At 41.9% G+C, this 14088-nt stretch overlaps 1 protein-coding gene across 2 annotated transcripts in view; it reads left to right on the forward strand.

The window, feature by feature from the left end:
• Positions 1 to 14088, forward strand: part of ttc7b (tetratricopeptide repeat domain 7B) — a 470264-nt gene that overhangs the window by 187440 nt on the left and 268736 nt on the right. The gene's annotated exons all lie outside the window — the stretch shown is intronic.

Genomic DNA, 14088 nt, shown 5'->3' on the forward strand with positions numbered 1-14088 from the left:
GAAGAACTTCTTTAGTCAGAAGGTGGTGATTCTTGGAATCCATTGCTGCAGATGACTGTGAAAACCAAGTCATTGGATATATTTAAAACAGAGGTTGATAGGTTCTTGATTAGTAAGGTGATGGGGAGAAGGCAGGAGAATAGGGTTTAAAAGGGAAAATAAATCAGCAATGATCCAAGGTTCAAGATTGAAATTTATTTAGCACATGTACACTGGAACATACAGTGACGTTTGTCGTTGTGTCAACAACCAACACACCTGAGGATGAGTTGGGGGCAGCCCTCAAATTTCACCACACATTCCAGTACCAATGTAACATGCCCACAACACTCAGCAGAACAACATAGAACACAACAAGCTACAAAATAACAGCAGCAAAAGAAGACTTGTTTGAAAAAGCTCAATTTTGGTTTAATCAGACCAGAGAACCTTTTTCCAGCTAACTTCAGAGTCTCCCACATGCCTTCTGGCAAACTGGCCGAGACTCCGTGTGAGTTTTTTCACAGTGGCTTTCTCTTTGCACTCTCCCATAAAGCTGCAACTGGTGAAGCACTTGGGCAACAGTTGTATGCGCAGTCTCTCCCATCTCAGCTACTGAAGTTTGAAACTCCTCCAGAGTTGTCGTAGGTCTCTTGGTGGCCTCCCTCACTAATCCCCTTCTTGCAATATCACTTAGAGGATGGCGATTTACAGCTGTGTCATTTTCTTTCCATTTCTTGATGATTGACTTAACTGTACTCCAAGGGATATTCAGTGACTTGGAGATTTTCTTGTATCCATCTCCTGACTTGTGCTTTTCAATAACCTTTTCATAAAGTAGCTTGGAGAATTCTTGTTTCTTCATGGTGTAGTTTTTGCCAGGGTACTGACTCACTAGCAGTTGGATGTCCAGATACAGGTGAATTTTTACTACAGTCAATTAAAACACCTTTACTGTACACTAGTGATCTCTGTTTAACTAATTATATGACTTCTAAAACCAATTGGCTGCACCAGAGATGATTTGATGTGTCATATTAAAGGGGGTGAATACTTAAAGCAATCAATTATTTTGTGCTATATATCTGTTATTAATTTAGATCACTTTGTGGAGATCTGTTTTTATTTTGACATAAAAGTCTTTTTCTGTTGATCAGTGTCAAGAAAGCCAGCTGAAATCCACTGTGATTCACTGTTGTAAAACAATAAAACAAGAAAACTTCCGGGGTGGGGGGGAAGTATTTTAAAAGGCACTGTACATATATATAGTCTTTTAACCTCATGGCAGAGTAGACTCAGTAGGCCAAATGGCTAATTCTGCTCTTGTATCTTATAGTCTTACTGAGTGGTAATATCAGTGAAGAACGTGATTGCCTCTCTAACATTGTCAGTGGGGTAGAGGAGGAAGCAGATCCTTAAGTTATTAATGCTGTGAACAGTTAGGCCAAAAGGAAGGAATGCATGGTGCTTTTGAACAATGACTACACAGCACAATTCTCCACCCACTTCCTAAATATGCTTATAGTCTGGCAATGACACATAATGCAGGAACGATGCTGTAAGGCTTTCAAATGTTAATCTGTACAAGATTGAAACAAATATAAGATCATGGTTAGGGACAGAACACATCATCGCCTACCTGTATGATGCCATACAAAACAAGTGTCACACAACAACGGATAATATTAAAAAAGAGTGGGAAAGGGAGTTGGATACAGAGATAGAGGAGATTATATGGAATGAGGCTTTGGAGTATGTCAACTCCTGTTCCTTCAATGCCAAGCATTGTTTAATACAATTTAAAATCCTACATAGACTACATTACTCAAAAGTAAGGATTCATAAAATATTCCCAGAGGTGTCCCCAATGTGTGAGAAATGCAAGTCCTCGGAGGCAAATTTGTTACATAGTTATGCTTTATGTCCAGGATACAAGAATATTGGAAGCAAATATTTGAGGTCCTATCGAAGGTACCAAAAGTTCAGATAATACCAGACCCCATTTTAATAATTTTTGGAACTTCTGCAAGGTCAAATAAATTCCAGGCTACCCAGCAGCAACTCCTGACCTATGGCATACTTAATGGAAAGAAACTCATACTGATGTTCTGGAAAAAGGAGGAAACTCCATCACTCAGACAATGGCTGGCTGCGTTAATGGATACTCTGCATCTAGAGAAGATAAAATACATTATCAAGGACAGACTCAAGGAATTTCAAAAAATCTGGCAATCATTACTGTTGTATTTAGAAGAGACCGACAGCTGAACTAAGTGTGGGGGTCGGTTGGACCTCAACAGCACATACGGGAGGGGTGAGGGGAGGGGAGGGCTGGGAAGGGGAAAGGATATGGGGTGGTAGGGTTTCCTTTGCTTTTTGCTTGTTTACTATACATACATTCATTAGGGTTAGCTCTTCTAGCTTGAGGTCCAACCTTTTATTTTAAAAGATAAAGATTATTTTATTTGTTGCATGTACATCAAAATGTACATGGAAGTGCCTCATTTGTGTCAACTAACAAAGGCTGAAGATGTGCTAGGGGCAGTCTGCAAGTGTTACCACATTTCTGGTGCCAACAATGCATGCCCACAACTCACTAACCCTAACATCCAAACATCTTTGGGATGTGGAAGGGAACCGGAGCAGATGAAAGAAACCCATGCGGTCATAGGGCAAACATCGAAAGTCCTTACAGACAGTGGTGGGGCCACCCTTTTGACTGTTTTGAATATTATCTCATTAACACCTTTCCCCTCCTGCCAAAATGATTATTAGTTCATTTTTTTTTCATTGCTTCTACATACTGGTATTTCCAACATCTGGTCCTAATTTAGAGTCATAGAGTGGCCCCATAAACACAAGAGATTCCACAGATGCTGGAAGTCTTGAGCAACACACTCAAATTGCTGGAAGAACTCAGGAGGTCAGGCAGCATCTATGGAGGGGAATAAAACATTGATTTATCAGGCTGAGACATCAGATCTTGGCCCGAAAGGTGAATTGTTTGTTCCTCTCTCTATATGCTGCTTGACTTGTTGAGTTCCTCCAGCATAGAGCTGCCTAAATTTGATCACAAAATAATATTTAATATTTCTATCTTTATTCACAATCAACATAATATACAATGTAATGAAAGGGTATTCAGCTCCTACAACTATTTTCATACTTTACTGTTTCATTTTTTCTAAATTTCAATATGCTGAAGTAGGATTTTTTGAGCTAATCTACAAAACGTTACCGTGCGTCTCAAACAGCCTTTGACAACCAAGCCCAACTCTTGGCCTTCATGTGTGGCATAGTTCTTATGCCCAGTGGAGCTGTTCTCACCGACAGGAGAAGGGGCAAAGGCGGGCCACTGGCACCTTAAAACCAGTTGCTCTGTGCAGATGGGGCTCATTAACCATGGATGGTAGCTCATCTAGGAGAGGGAAAACTCCGATTTCAAACCACCGCTGCCTTGCAGCTATACCCGCTCACGGGAAAGGCTTTGGGAGTAAACCCCGAGGAAAATCCGGAGTCAGAGTCCCGAAGGCAGCTGACTGCTGTACCCAGCACCAGCACTGCAACTCCTGCGATGCTGCTGGCACCAAACTGTATCAACTTTCATCGTTCCTTTGGACCTGTTATCAGCATGGAGAGGGGAACCCCACTGCATGGGCAACAGAAAGATCATCATATCAACTCTGCCCTGGCTTGCGCCCTGGAGAGGCCACAAACCAGTGACTACCAGAGGCGCATGTACCCATGGTCGACCACGACCGACAGAGGCCATCACCACTACGAAACATAGTGCATCATGAAAAAAATAAAATAAAAGTTCCAAAACCTGTTGACAATTTACTAAATATTAAAATCCAAAATTGTGAGACTGAAAATGTATTCGTCCACTTTGTAATTGATATGCTAACTTTCCTCAGATTCAAAATATACTGTATTACCGTACCAATTCATCCAATTTGTTGATGTAGAAAATTGAAGGATCACCATATCTCTGTAAGGTCCAAGAGTATAGTAGATTTTCAAAAGACGAAACCAAAATGTAGATAAAAGAGCATTCAAGACAAGACAGAGAAATGATAATAGGGAAGCACAAGTCTGACGAAGGGTACAAGGCACTAAACATACTTTGTTGCTCAGTGCAGATCATCGTGAAAAAGAGGAAAAAATATGAAACTGTTGAGCGACATAGGTCAGGCTGCTCCTCTGAACTAGTTGCTGGAGAAGAATGGCATATGAAAGGGAGGCTACTGTGACGTCAAATCACTCTGAATGAGCTGCAACTGGAGATGACGTTTGTGGCTCCACAGTCTCTAAGGCTTTGCATAAATGAGGGTGTTTATGGAAGAATGTCTAGGAAGAAGCCTTGGCAACAGTAAAAGAATATCCTTGCCTGTAAAGACTTTCCCAAGTGTCACTTAAAAGATACCATTAAGATGTGGAAGAAGGTCTTGTGGTCGGATGAGATTAAAGTGGAATTTCCTGGCCTCAACACCAAGCTGTACGAGTGGCCTAAATCTAATACTGCGCATCGGTACTATAAAGGTAACAGCATCCCTACTATAAAGCATAGTGGAGATAACATCGTGCTATGGGGATGCTTTTCAGCAAAGGGACTAGTATTCTGGTCAGGATTGATAGGAAGATGAATGCTGCTAAATACAGAGAGATCCTGGATAAAAACCTGCTAGCCTCTGCCAGAAAGCTTAGACTGGGGAGGAAGTTCATCTTTCAACAGGACAGCAACCCAAAGCACATTGCCAGAGCAACCATGGAGTGGCTTCAAATTATGAAAATTGATGTCCTTGTGTGGCCCAGCCAAAGTCCTGACCTTAAACTGATTGAACATCTCTGGCAAGTCCTTAAGATTGCTGTCCACTGCCACTCCCCAACTAACCTGGCACAGCTTGGGCAATTTGGCAAAGAAGAATTGGCTAACCTTGCTCCATCATATTACGTAAAGCTAATAAAGACCTATTCAAAAAGATTACTGGCTGTAATAGCTGCGAGAAGTGGTTCAACTAAGTACTGAGCAAAGAGGGATGAATACTTTTGAAGTGCTGACATTACAGGTTTTGAATTTTTAGTTTTTCATGCTTTACAATTTTCCCTGTTTTTTGGGCTCTATTGTGAAAAAAGAAGCGTGTGATTCACAAATAAAAATTGTCAGTTGAATTGATCAAAATCCCTGGTTGTAATACTCATTTATGCAAACAAAGGGCTGGGGGCTAAATACTTTTACAATACACTGTATGTTGCCAAATTTTCCTAGTCCATGCCCATCCATCTTAACTCTTTCTCCCTCTTGACAAATCATAAGGGATTTTAACTCTTAATTGGGATAAATTGTGTTCTCTGTTCTTGGTCCATTGCACATCTTGGCATATTCAGTGTGATTTGCAAGAACAATGGTATTGCAACTGTCAGTATCAACATATAAATGTCTATGTGTCTTTTATAGGTATCCTTAATTGTGAGCAATTTTCAAAGTTCAAAGTAAATTTATTATCAAAGTATGTACCATAAGGCACCATAAAATACCCTGAGATTCAAATTCTTGCAGGCATTCTCAGAACAAAGAAATTAAATAGAATCAATGAAAAACTACATACAAGTACTTCAAATAACCAATGTGCAAAAGAAATCCAACTGTGCAAGTACAAAAATATATGATTAAAAATAGACGCGTGAATAAAATAAAATAAACAAACAAACAAATAAATAAAATTAATTTAAAAAAACTAAAAGCACAAGTTGTAGAGTCTCTAAAAGTGAGTCTGTAGATTGTGGAATCAGTTCAGAGTTCAGGTGAGTGAAGCTATCCACGCTGGTTCAAGAGTCTGATGGTTGATGGGTAATAACTGCTCCTGAACCTGGTGGTGTAGCACTTAAGGCTTCTGTGCCACCTTCCCATTGGCAGCAGTGCAAAGGGAGATTGGCTTGGATTGTGGGGGGTCCTTGATGATGAATACTGCTTTCTTGTGGCAATGCTCCTTGTAGACTTACTCAGTGGTTGGACGGGCCTTTTCTGGTATGGACTGGATTGTATTCACTATTTTCTGTAGATTTTTCTGTTTTGGGCCCAGTATCTAAGAAAGGATGTGCTGGCATTGGAGATGGTCCAGAGGAGGTTTACGAGAATGGTCCGGAAACTGAATTACATAGAATATAGAAACTTACAGCACATTACATGTTATGCTGACCATGTAACCTACTCCAGGGACTGCCTAGAATTTCCCTAGCACATAGCACTCTATTTTTCTAAGCTCCATGTACCTATCTAAAAGGCTTTTAAAAGACCCTATTGTATCCGCTTACACCACCGCCACTGGCAGTTCATTCCATGCACCCACCACTCTGTGTGAAGAACTTACCCCTGACATCCCCTTGATACCTATTTCCAAGCGCCTTAAAACTATGCCCACTTGTGTTACCTATTTCAGCCCTGGGAGAAAGCCTCTGGCGATACACACGATCAACGCCCCTCATCATCTTATATACCTCTTTCAGTTCACCTCTCATCCTCTGTTGCTCCAAGGAAAAAGGCCAAGTACACTCAACCTATTCTCATAGGGTATGCCCTCCAATCCGGGCAACATGCTCATAAATCTCCTCAGCACTCTCTCAATAGTATCCACATCGTTCTTGTAGTGAGGTGACCAGAACTGAACACAAGTGGGGTCTGACCAAGCTCTTGTATAGCTGTAACATTACCTCGCGGCTCTTGAACTCAATCCCACAATTGATGAATGCCAACACACCATATGCCTTCTTAACAACACTGTCAACCTGCGCAGCAGCTTTGAGTGTCCTACTGACACGGAGCCCAAGATCTCTCAGATCCTCCACACTGCCAAGAGTCTTATCATTTATATTATATTCTGTCTTCAAATTGGACTTACCAAAATGAACCACCTCACACTTATCTGGGTTGAACTCCATCTGCCACTTCTCAGCCCAGTTCTACATCCTATCGATGTCCCGCTGTAACCTCTGACAACCCTCCAAACTGTTCACAAAACCTCCAACCTTTGTGTCATCAGCAAACTTACTAACCCACCCCTCGACTTATTCATCCAGGTCATTTATAAAAATCACAAAAGAAGGGTTCCCAGAACAGATCCCTGTGGAACACCATTGATCACCGACCTCCATGCAAAGTACAAACCATCAACAACCACTCTTTGCCTTCTGTGGGCAAGCCAATTCTGGATCCACAAAGCAAGGTCTCCTTCGATCCCATACCTCCTTACTTTCTGAAGGAGCCTTGCATGGGGAAGCTTATCAAGTGCCTTACTGAAATCCATAAACACTACATCCACTGCTCTACCTTCATCAATATGTTTTGTTACATCCTCAAAGTATTCAATCAAGCTTGTAAGGCACGACCTGCCCTTGACAAAGCTTTGCTGGCTATCCCTAATCAGGTTATGTCTCTCCAAATGCTCATAAATCCTGCCTCTCAGGATCTTCTCCAACAACTTGTCCACCACTGAAGTCAGACTCACTGGTCTATAATGTCCTGCATTATCTCTGCTCCCTATCTTAAACAAGGAAACAACATTTACAACCCTCCAGTCCTCCAGAACCTCTCCTGTCCCTATTGATGACGCAAAGGTCATCACAAGAGGCACAGCAATCTCCTCCCTTGCTGCCCATCGAAGCCTGGGGTACATCTCATCTGGTCACGGTGACTTATCTAACTTAATGTTTTTCAAAAGCTCCAGCACATTCTCTTTCTTAATGTCTATATGCTTAACGGTTTCTGTCTGCTTTAAGTCATCCCCACAATTGCCAGGGTCTTTTTCCCTGGTGGATACTATAGACAATAGACAATAGGTGCAGGAGCAGGCCATTCGGCCCTTTGAGCCAGCACCGCCATTCACTGTGATCATGGCTGATCATCCACAATCAGTATCCAGTTCCTGCCTTATCCCCATAACCTTTGATTCCGCTATCTTTAAGAGCTCTAAACATCTCTTTTTTGAAAGCATTCAGAGACTTGGCCTCCACAGCCTTCTGGGGCAGAGCATTCCATATATCCACCACTCTCTGGGTGAAAAAGTTTTTTCCTCAACTGTTCTAAATGGCCTACCCCTTGTTCTTAAACTGTGGCCTACTGAAGCAAAGTATTCGTTAAGTACCTCCGCTACCTCCTGTGACTCCATGCACATGTTTCCACTATTGCACCTGATTGGTCCTATTCTCACACGGCTCATCTTCTTGCTCTTTACATACTTGTAGGATGCTTTGGGGTTTTCCTTAATCCTGCTCACCAAGGCCTTCTCATGGCCCCTTCTGGCTCTCCTAATTCCATTCTTAAGCTCCTTCCTAGCAACCTTGTAATTTTCTAGAGCTCTAACAGTACCTAGTTTCTTGAACCTTTCATAAGCTTTTCTTTTCTTCTTAACTAGATTTTCTACATACTTTGTACACCATGGTTCTTTAACCCTACCATCCTTTCCCTGCCTCAATGGAACATACCTATGCAGAACTCCATGCAAATGTTCCCTGAACATTTGCTACATTTCTGCCGTGCATGTCCCTGAAAACTTCCTGCCTAATAGCATCTTATTTCCCCCTACCCAATTAAATGTATTCCCAAATTGTCTGCTCCTATCCTTGTCCAGTGCTGTGGTGAAGGAGATAGAGTTGTGGTCACTACCTCTAAAATATTCTCCCACCGAGAGATCTGACACCTGACCAGGTTCATTTCCAATACCAGATTGATTACAGCCTCTCCTTTAGTTGGCTTATCTATATATTGCATCAGGTAACCTTCCTGAACACACCTACCAAACTCCACCCTATCTAAACCTAAGGAGATGCCAATCAATATTAGAAAAATTAAAATCTCTCATCACAACAACCCTATTATTGCACCGTTCCAGAATCTGCCTCCCTATCTGCTCCTCGATATCCCTGTTACTATTGGGGGGTAAAAAAACACCCAGTAGAGTTATTGCCCCTTTCCTCTTTCTTACTTCCACCCGCGCTGACTCAGTAGACCATCCCTCCATGACTTCCTCCTTTTCTGTAGCCGTGACACTATCCCTGATTAGTAATGCCATGCCCCCACCTCTTTTGCCTTTTTCTCTGTTCTTTTTGAAACATCTAAAACCTGGCACATTCAGCAGCAATTCCTGCTCCTGAGACAACCAAGTCTCTGTGATGGCCACAACATCACAGTTCCACGTATTGGCCCACACTTTAAGTTTATCTGCCATGTTTATAAATTGGTTTATGTATGAGGAGCATTTGCTGTCTCTGAGCCTATACTCATTTGGATTTAGAAGAATGAGGGGGTAATCGCATTGAAACCCATTGAATACTGAAAGGCCTAGATGGAGTCGATGTCGAGAGGTTGGTTCCACTAGTGTGAGAGTCTCAGACCAGAGGGCACTGGCTCAGATTAGAAGGACATCCTTTTACAGCAGAGATGAAGAGGAATTTCTTTAACCAGAGGGTGGTGAATCTGTGGAATTTGTTGCCGTGGCTGCCTGTGGAGGCCAGGTCATTGGCTATATTTAAAGCAGAGGTTGATAACGACTTCAAAGGTTACAGGAGAAGACAGGCAACTGGGTTTGTGAGGAAAGGCAAATCAGCCATGATCAAATGGCTAAACCAACTCGATGAATCAATAAAGATTTAGTTTCTCTCTCTTTCTCTTCCTGTGGTCTTATGACCTTACAGAGATCTGAGGGACAAAGGTTTCATGGAACATGTAGTTGGTTTCTAGAACAAGTTGCCGGAGGTGATGGAGGCTAGAACAGTAACAATACTTCGCAGGCACCTAAAGGTGTACTTGAATGATTAGATATAACATCAAAGGTTACAGGGAGAGGACAGGAGAATAAAGTTGAGGGGAAAATAAATCAGCCATAATCGAATAGCAGAGTAGGCTTAATTCTTTTCCTATGTCTTATGGTCTTACTCACTTCCCACTTCTCACTTAGAAAGACATGGGAACATACTTATACCCATTTGCCCTTATCCCATTTCTCACCTTTCCACCAACCTTCCTGTAAGCTACATACCAAGTTAAATTGGAAATTTAACATGGTACCTTTAATGACTCAAAGTTCTGGAACTGTCTCCCAAATAACACTATGGAATTAGAAATATAGAAAACGTATAGCATAATACAGGCCCTTCGGCCCATGATGCTGTGCCGAACATGTAATTACTTTAGAAGTTATCTAGGGTTACCCATAGCCATTTATTTTTCTAAGCTCCATGTATCTATCGAGAAATTTCTTAAAAGACTCTATCGTATCAGCCTTGACCACCATCGCCGGCAGCCCATTCCACGCACTCACCACCTTCTGCGTAAAAAAACTTCCCCCTGACATCCCCTTTACCTACTTTCAAGCACCTTAAAACTGTGCCCTCTCGTGCTAGCCATTTCAGCCCTGGGAAAAAGCCTCTGACTATCCACATGTTCAATGCCTCTCATCATCTTGTGCACCTCTATCAGGTCACCTCTCATCCTCCGTCGCTCCAAGGAGAAAAGGCCGAGTTCACTCAACCTACTCTCATAAGGCATGCTCCCCAATTCCGGCAACATCCTTGTAAATCTCCTTTGCACCCTTTCTGTAGTTTCCACATCCTTTCTGTAGTGAGGTGATCAGAATTGAACACAGTACTCCAAGTGGGGTTTGACCAGGGTCCTATATAGCTGTAACATTATCTCTCCACTCTTAAACTCAATCCCACGGTTGATTAAGGCCAGTGTACCATATGCCTTCTTAACCACACAGTCAACCTGCACAGCAGCTTTGAGTGTCCAATGGATTTGGACCCCAAGATCCTTCTGATCTTCCACACTGCCAAGAGTCTTACCATTAATGCTATATTCTGCCATCATATTTGACCTACCAAAATGAACCACTTCACACTTATCTGGGTTGAGCTCTATCTGCCACTTCTCAGCCCAGTTTTTTATCCTACCAATGTCCCACTGTAACCTCTGACAGCCCTCCACACTGTCCACAACACCTCCAACCTTTGTGTCATCATCAACTTTACTAACCCATCCCTCCAATTCTTCATCCAGGTCATTTATAAAAATCATGAAGAGAAGTGGTCCCAGAACAGATCCCTGAGGCACACCACTGGTCACCAGCCTCCATGCAGAATATGACCTATTCACAACCACTGTTTGCATTCTGTGGGCAAGTCAAGTCTGGATCCACAAAACAAGGTCCCCTTGGGTCCCATGCCTCCTTACTTTCTCAATAAGCCTTGCATGGGGTACCTTATCAATTAGTTTCACTTCATGTCATTAGCTCTCCCACCAACCTTTATTTATTTATTTATCTGTCTATTTATTTGTTTATCTATCTGCCTGTCACTCTCTATCTTTTTTGTATTTGTACAGTTTGTCATCTTTTGCAGATTTTTTTTTGTCCCTCTGGTTGAGTGTGGTCAGTCGTTGATTCTGTTGTAGTTCTTGGATTTACTAGTATCCCGGCAAGAAAACAAACCTCTGTGTCATATATGGTGACATAAAGGTACTCCGATAATAATTTTACTTTCAACTTTGAATTCCATTATAGAAAATATCCTCTCCACATCCACAATAGGCATTTCAAGGTTTTCTCAGAGAGGGTCCAAAGTCTAAGGGCTGTGCTGGAGACACACTGGCTTCTACATTAGGATGGAATGAAATGATGCAAGTAAACCCCTTGATACACTTGCTGTTTTCTTAAATAATCTGATATTAGACATTTTGGCAAAGGTACTTTCTGTGATAGGACCTGTGGGAGAACTGAAAGCTGAGTCATTTTCACTGGCAGATAACCTGTTTCCATCAGTAGATTTGTAGTTAAATATAGACAGTGTGGGTGTTGCACAGACTGAATAGTTTTCTTCTTAATTATCAGGACTCTGTGTTTTTATTTTTCCCACTCAGATCATTCTTTACACTCCTGACTCTTATCCTTGGCCATCTGTTTAATTATCCAGCAGTCAGGAGCTGTGTTTTATTTTACCTTTCTTTGAACTGCAAATGTTCCTGGTTTTGAACCAGCTTCTCTGCTGCTGCCCTGCATTCCAAATGTATTGGGATGTCTATCTTTTGCTGCGGGTGGTTAATCTCTGATTCTTCTTGCTGAGGGTGTTGAACTTAGAACATTACAACACAGTACAAATCTACAGTACAGCAATCTGTGGGTTTCTTTTCCCACAACAGTTGGAGAGGCTAGATAACCGGAGGGTACTTAAAGAGCAGACCATCAAATTTTGAAAGTTCAGTGAATTGGGGTCTTGGGGGAATTGGCACAGAAGATGAGATGAGGCCCAGGTTAGATCAGCCATGAACCATTTGGATGCAGTCCACTTGGCCATAAGACATAGGAACATAATTAGGCCATTCAGCCCATCAAGTCTGCTCTGCCATTCTATCTTGGCTGATTTATTATCCTCTTAACTCCATTCTCCTGCCAACTCCCCATAACCTTTGTTGTCCTTACTAATCAAGAACCTATCAGCCTCCACTTTAAAAATATACAAAGATTTGACCGCCACAGCTGTCTGTGGCAATGAATTTCACAGATTCTCCACCCTCTGGGTGAAGAAATTCCTTCTCATTTCTATTCTAAGGTTCGCAGGTGAATGTTTGCCTCACCTAGAAGCACTGTTTGGGGCTTTGAGTGGAAGTGAGGGAGGAAGTGAGTGGACAAGTGTGTATGCCAATGATATTAAATCTGACTCTGAATTGATTCTTGATCCTTGACCTCGGGTAACTGGCACAAAGGAGGACATGAGGCCTGGGGCAGATCAACCATGATGCATATGGATTGTAGGCCACTTGACCCTCAAGCCTACACCTGCTACCAATTCCTGCTGACATTATTATAGTGCTTTGCAATTGTTTTTCATTCATACCTGCCGCTGTGCTCAGTTTTCCGGTGAAATACCATTTTCAGCAGACGCTTTCCCTCAGCCAGCCTGCTAATGCAATCCAGTTTCAGCCACACTTGTAACATTTTCCTTAAAAACCATTGCTTAATTAACTTTTTTATAACAGACACAAAAGGGCATTGTTTTTACACAAAAACATACCACTGTGGTTAGATTATCACAGAAAATCAAGGATTAGAAAAGCAACAGCAAAAAAATCGAATAAAATGTCTTTTTTGCAGGTTATTAGTCCCTTTTTAATACTTTCCTGTTGACACGACGTTACTGTGTCATTGGAGAGGAATACATTTATATATCTCCTTATGGTGTCTCAAGGCACTTTATAACCTCTGAAATATTTTTAAACTTTATTTTAGGAAGTTTCTTGGGATTGAAGATGACCTACTTATGCTCTGTTTTTGTAAAGATAAGATTTAAAGATCAGCATTATTTGTCTCATGTACATTGAAACATACAGTGAAATGTGTCATTTATGTCAAAATAACCAACACAGTCCGAAGATTGTGCTGGGGACAGCCCTTAAGTGTCTGGTGCCAACAGAACATTGAAGTTTCTTTCTACGCCTTCTGGCACATTGGGCGGCAACTTTGCCATTAATTTAGCATTTCTGTCTGTTTTTTACGAGACCAAGTTGGTAGCACAGATGGAAAGTATGCAAGGAGCCAGCCAGACTCGAACCCGGGATCACTCACTTTAAAGTCTGGTGCAGATGCCACTATGGCACCGACTGGCTATAGCTAACAGAGCATGCCCACAACCTACGAACCCCAACCTGTACATCTTTGGAATTTGGGAGGAAACCAGAGCACCCAGAGGAAGCCCATGTGGTCACTGGGAGAACGTACAAACTTCTAACAGACAGCAGAGGAACTGAACAAGGGTCGTTGGTGCTGTAGTAGCATTATACTAACTGCTACCCTCTACAATTTATCAGATCTTAAGAACGCCCTCTCCAAACAATGCTGCTCATCAGCCTAGGTATTTACTTGGTCCTTGAATCTCAGCATCAATCGGAGGCTTAAGGAAAGGAAGAAAGTTGGAGGAGGCTTGTGTAGGAGAGTAAACTGTGGAGGCTCGGATTCAGATTCACTTACAGTATTTATCACATGTATAGTGCCTATAAAAAATATTCACCCCCCCCCCCCCAGAATTTTACATGTTTTATTGTTTTACAACATTGAATCACAG

The sequence above is a fragment of the Mobula birostris genome, chromosome 1 (genome assembly GCF_030028105.1).
Source record: "Mobula birostris isolate sMobBir1 chromosome 1, sMobBir1.hap1, whole genome shotgun sequence".
Lineage (NCBI taxonomy): Eukaryota > Metazoa > Chordata > Chondrichthyes > Myliobatiformes > Myliobatidae > Mobula > Mobula birostris.